This window comes from Solanum dulcamara, chromosome 9 (assembly GCF_947179165.1).
Source record: "Solanum dulcamara chromosome 9, daSolDulc1.2, whole genome shotgun sequence".
Classification (NCBI taxonomy): domain Eukaryota; kingdom Viridiplantae; phylum Streptophyta; class Magnoliopsida; order Solanales; family Solanaceae; genus Solanum; species Solanum dulcamara.
The window spans coordinates 1,965,628-1,971,627 of NC_077245.1; positions in this window are offsets into that span (position 1 = coordinate 1,965,628).

The following is a 6,000-nucleotide window of genomic DNA, read 5'->3' on the forward strand; positions in this document are numbered from 1 at the left end:
GCAAGTTACAATTTACTATTAACTATTAATGGTCATATATTGAAGCATCAGTTTTGCTATTTCCTTCATTTCTCAATTTTAATTTGATGGTATGATAAATTTATTTCACTTATGGGTTGGATACCCGATAATTTTATGTTGGGCTGATTTCAGCCAACCCAATATGACTCATATTTGAAGTAATCTCAAATTGATTCAATACTAGCCCAATTTAACCCATTTTTAAGATCTACAGTTTGAGATTTACTTTCATTCCCTTTTTAATGAACCGGGCCGTAAAGGTCGGACTTTGGTTTTGGGGTTGGAGTCAGGTTTCAAGTTTTGGGTGAGGGTCTCGAATCATTGTCGGGTCTCTCATCGGGGTCAAGTCTTAGGCCTCATGACCTATGTCCCTGGTCGAGACTCCGGCCCCTGGGCTAGAGTTGGGTCCGAGGTTTTTTGTGTCACGGTTCGGGGCTCAAATCCCGAGTCAAGATCGAGGGTCGATGCTTAGGTCACTAGTCTCGGGTCCTGTGTGAAAGTTGGATCTTGGGTTCTAGGTGAAGGTCGGGTCCTGAGTTAGGTGGGGTCTCGATTCAAAATCAGGCGGGGTCTCGGCTCGGAATCAGGTTTAATTAATTCTTTAGGCTATTACCTATGCAATAATATAAGGGTATTTTACTTAAATCTCATAGTGAAAAAGCTCAACTACAATTTATCCCAATTTTTTTGGTAATTATCCGAATTCTCTCTTTTTTTTTCCAGATTTCTGATACATACGAATGACGCTGATACATCGCGATTTGATACATCGCTAGTTGATACAAACCAAACATTGTAATATCAATAAAACTTATGAATCAGCTTATAACACATAATATATCATGAACACAACAAAAATAGCAGTAAAACATAAGTTTTACTGATGCATTTTGTGTTTGGTTTGTATCAACTAGCGATATATCATGAAAAAGACTTATGTATAAAATCGCGATGTATCAACATCATTCCTATGTATTAGAAGAGGAAGTTTTGAAATTTTTACAAATTATAAGGAATAATTGAAAATATAGGAATATAAGGTGTGTAATTTGGTAATTTTTCCATAATATAAAAAGATAATTTGTCCACTCTATCTTGAATTTGACAGATCCAAAGAATAAATTAGTAGTAGGTTGTCCTTCAAGGAGAAATAACAAGTAATAGTAATTTGTAATGGAAGGTACTTAAAAATCAGAAATTAATGTATAGACGGTAAAAATATGTCAACACATTCATATAAAGCACAACAACATGTCTGCCTTTTTCTGGAAAATAACATGAATTTTTTGCTTTCCAAATGACTATTTCACTTTCCCTATATATGCGAATGGTACTTCTCTTTTTTTGCAATTAATAACTCTATATAACCGACCTTCATAAAAAACCTAGCTAATTATAATTACCTAGCTAGCTTTAGCTTCCATTAATATACCAACTTTGCTCAGGGTTGTCAAAAGTTGGTGTCCTACCATGTGGCTAAGGCAAAGTACGCTTTACACTGTGGTTAACTAAAGATTAATGTTAACTATGGAGTAATTTGTATTACTATTCACCAAAGTTAATTATAGTGCTCTTTTAGTGGATTAGAGTACAATAATGCAAGACAAAGTGGATAGAATTACTTCCTAAATCCATTTGCTTTATGAAAACTTACCCTTATTATAACTTCCAAATCTATCAGACCAGTCTCTTGAGTTGAACTCTCCTATTTGATCAATAACATTGATATCAGAACTCGTTGATCCACCAATGAGTCTGCGGTTCGAAATGATTGTCTGAACTCAAAAGGGATATCAAGCCATAACCAACGAGATTGTTGATTCTTAAGTGGAAGCGATTATTGTATATGTCAATTCTCCCTAGTTAAATAAAATGAGAAATGGTAATTCAAAATCTTTTTTATCGGTCTTTTTCAAGAATATCAAAAAAAATAATAAAAAAAAAATGATATTGACAAGTGAGGGTTGCTCAGTTGGTTAAGCACCTCCACCCACGACCGGTAGGTCCTGGGTTCGAGTCACACGGGAGGGGAAGTGTGGAAACACTATAAATCCTCCAAAATGGGGGTAAAAAAAAGAAAAAAAAAAAGAAAAATAAAAAAAATGATATTTAATTTCTTTCTTTTAAATATAAACATTATGTAAAGCACATGGATAGGCCAGTGGGACCCTTGGACTACTACGATGACATGGACCCACCATGTGATGACTAGGACGGCCCCCCCAGCCTCCTCCTTCTTCGCCTTTACAATGTTTTAAACTAAGAAACTGAAGCTTTAAAGGTTCCGTACGATGGCGACTTGTGAAGGAACTTTCCTTATATTCATAACTATGAAACCAAAAAAATACTTAGATTGTTTTACCTAAAAACCCTAAATATACATCAATGCACCCTTACACTTCAGTCCAAAATATACGGGTCGTTTAATATAGTTTGGAGGTGAGTTATGTAATTTGTATTTAATTCTGCATAAGTAATAATATTAATATCATGTTTGATAGTTAGTTAGGACGTAAGTTATTACGGTGTTTTGATTTATAATTTAAAAACTCGCATAAAATATAATGCATGGACAAGTCATGAGGTAATCTATGTATTATTTTATGTAGGATAGATGATTAAATAACTAATATGCCTCTGTCTCTATTTATGTGGTAGTGAAGAATCTAATCAAACATATAGTTTGCAGGATCATTAAATTCGTTTCACTATTCAGAAAGTGTAATCACATACAAAGACAAAATACCTCACATAAAGTTACACTCAAAAATCGTACCTTGTTACAGATTTGTTCCAACACTTTTCGGAGAAGAAATCTTCACTAGAATCTTCACATGAACCTTTTAGGAATTGGATAAAGAAGAAGGAGAAGGAAGCAGAAAATTTCTATTTTCAGAGAAACCTTTTATAAACTTAAAGGGACACAATTTTTTAATTAGTTGTGTCTCTTCCTTTTAATTAATAAATAAATATATTATAATTATATATTAGTTATTTGGTAATATGGATCCGGGTTGACCCACATGGGTGACCCGATCCAATTTCCTTCATCTCCCACTCACACATAGTGGGTCAACTCTCATTCCTATTCTATAACTTTCATACATTACGACTAGACCGTATGACTAGTGCATACTTCGAGAGATTCGTTGTTGTACATCCGTTAGAAATATACAATATCTCGATCAATGAAACTTAGAGTAGATTATGATATGCAGTACCCTAGATCATTTATCACATTCATATTTCTCATCATTTTTTTTTTTAATTTTGAGTTCATCATTATGTACTTGTCTCATAGACAAACATAAATGACGTCAATGAACACAATTGATGTGATAATATCCAATGATCTTTCTCATCTCATGAATCTCTTAATCCAATGTGATATGCTTTTCTAGAAATGTCCCACCAGACCGAATTAAACATGATCTCTTGGCAATATACTAAGATAACAAACACCAAATTAAATCTCTCAAAAAATTGCTTAAAGTCATGAGGGTACAATGACTTCACATGTCTCTCATAAGCATCACATGCTATGAGTTTCGTTAAGGGATCTGCTATCATTTGATGTGTACATATGTATTTCACTTTCACTTTTTTTTGTACTATTATTTTTCGTACAAAATTATACTTTATGTCAATATGTTTCGTCTTTCCATGGTACTTTGGATCTTTTGTGTAGGCTATTGCAGCCTGACTATCACAACTGATTGTAACAGGCTCAACAACATTGTTATACACACCCAAGTGAACCAGAATATGCTTAAGCCAAACAGCTTCTTGCACAGCAGGTGAAAGTGCTACAAATTCAGCTTTCATAGTAGACAAGGGTATGCATGAATACTTCTGGCTATTCCATAATATGGCGTCATTGTTATGCAAAAATGCATATCTAGAGGTGGATTTTCTTTCATCTAAATCTCCTCCCCAATCAACATCAGTATAGCTGCTGAGTTGCAAATCATTTCCTTGATAACCTAAGGAATAATCGATTGTACCTTTGAGATACCTAAATATCCTTTTAACTGCTTTCCAATGTTGTGGTCCTGGTCAGATTGATATCTGCTAACTATCCCAACGGCATAAAAAATATCCTTTCTTGTACACATCATAACATACATAAGACTTCCAACTGCATTGTTATAAGGAACTTTTCTCATTTGTTCCTTTTCTTGTGCAGTCTGAGGGCACATCATTTGGTTCAAATCTTCAGTTTTAGAAACTGGAGTGTTTATAGGTTTGCAGTCTTGCATATTAAAGCGTTCAAGAACTTTCTTAATGTAAGATTCTTGTGAAGGAGATAACAATCTCTTCGAACGATCTCTTAAAATCTTAACTCAAGAATGTATGCTGCTTCATCCATATCTTTCATCTAAAAAGTAGATGATAACCACTCTTTTGTTTCTTTTATAAATCAATGTCACTTGTAGCTATTAGTATGTCGTTTACGTACAATGATAAAATCACAAACTAATTTTTGAATCTTTTGATGTACACACAATGGTCTTCATTAATCATAACAAATCCATACGATATGATCACATTATTGAAACATAAGTACCATCGTCTAAAAGATTGTTTAAGGCCATAAATCGACCTTTAAAGTTGACATACTTTATTTTCTTCACCTTTTTGCATGAAATCTACAGCTTGTTCCATATAGATTTCTTCTTCTAGTTCTCCATTGAGAAATGCATTTTTCACATCCATTTGATGTAATTCAAGATCCAACTTAGCCACTATAGACAAAATTAATCTTATTGAAGTAAATCGTACAACAGCTGAAAACGTTTCTTCATAATCAATTCCTTCCTGTTGTGTGTATCCCTTAGCTACTAGGCGAGATTTGAACCTTTCGATACTACTATCTGCCTTATGCTTGATTTTGAGAATCGATTTATTTTCAATAGCTTTTCGACCTATAGGTAGATCAACCAATTTCCACACTTGGTTAGATTTCATTGATTCTATCTCCTCATTCATTGCTTTTAAACATTTTTCTTTAGCGGGGCATTTAAGAGTCTCATTTATATTTTTTGGCTCTTCATCATCCGAAGTAACTATAAAAGCTTTTTCTTTGATCTCAAATTGACGACGGAAAATTTATGAACGACTTGTTCGTCGAGGTTCAGATTGACAAATTAATTTATTAATTGGTAAGTTACTCCCACTTGGATCAGAAATATTAGTAGGATTTGATTCAGATGGTGTATCTGTGGAAATAGGAATTGATCCATTATCATTAAAATGACTCCCACTCAAATTCATTTGATCTTCGAGAGCGAAAATGGTCTGGTCCGTAATTTCATAAAGAGATAAGTCTTGAACTATCTCGCCCTGCGTAGGAAAATCACTCTCTATGTATGTAACATCAAGTGATTCAATTTCAGTTATAGTGCCACTATTTTGCTCACCTATGAACACATAACCCTTAGATTGTTCAAAGTATCTTATAAATATACATTTTTCCCCTTGGGCCTAATTTTTCATATTGAGAAGAAAGATTATGCATGAAAATAGCACAACCGCAAGGCTTCAAAATGTTTAAATCGGGCTTTCGTTTAGTCCATAGCTCATATGGCATAGTTGTAACTGATTCCTTGAAAGAACACGATTAAGTACAAATGAAGCAGTGAGTAAATCATCACCCTAATAGGTCATTGCCAATTTTGCTTGCGCCATCATCGACCTTACCATTTCTAACAAAGTTTTATTTCGTCGTTCCGCAACATCATTTTATTATGGAGTATAAGGAGTAGTTAATTGTCTTTGAATTTCCTTTTCTTCGCATAATCATTTGAACTCATCAGACAAATACTCTCTTCCTCGATCGGTTCTTAGAGCTTTTATTTTTCTATCTAATTGATTCTCAACTAAGTTCATAAACTTAATGAAGCAATTTAAACCTTTAGATTTGTGAGAAATCAGATATACATAATCAAATTGAGTAAAATCATCAATCACAATGATGAA